Consider the following 640-nt stretch of genomic DNA (forward strand, 5'->3'; position numbering starts at 1 on the left):
AGTAAGCTGGGAGACTGGGATGCCTGGCCAAGGGATGGGGAACTGAGGATGGGTGGGCCTGGAGACAGCCACCATCCCCTTTACTGGAGGAGTTGCGCTGCCAGAAAGTGAAGATCTCCCAGCCCAGAGCCCCCTTCACTTCGCTGATGTGTTTAATGTCAATGTGGCGAGTGCAGGCAGATCAGGGAGAGGCCCCGGGAACAGCTGTGTGTCCCTGCCTCAAGCTCACAATTTCTTTCTTCTCTGCAGAGCCTCCCTGCCACTCCTGGCACCCTGCCCGAAGACCCCAGTCCTGTAGGCACAGCCTTGTAGTCTGTCTTGGTGAATGACTTGGACCGCCTGACCAGTCCCGCTCCGTGCCTTGTCCGAGGTCCTCATCCATCCCTGATCCTGGGCAGCTTCTCTCTTTGGTGTGGGTCACCTTAAGCAGGGAAACTGAAGCCATTACTCTCCAAACCCTGTTTCATCTTCCCAAGCATGTCGGAGAGCTGGCAGCAGCCGCCGCAGACGCAGCCGCAGCAGCCTCAGCCCCCACAGCCGCAGCACCATGCTGAACCCCCGCCGGCTCTGGCGGAGCACACGCTGCCCCCAGGCACGGCTGAGAACCCCCTGGGCTGCGCGGTCTATGGCATCCTCCTGC

This window comes from Bison bison, unplaced genomic scaffold, assembly GCF_000754665.1.
Source record: "Bison bison bison isolate TAMUID 2011002044 unplaced genomic scaffold, Bison_UMD1.0 scf7180017864473, whole genome shotgun sequence".
Lineage (NCBI taxonomy): Eukaryota > Metazoa > Chordata > Mammalia > Artiodactyla > Bovidae > Bison > Bison bison.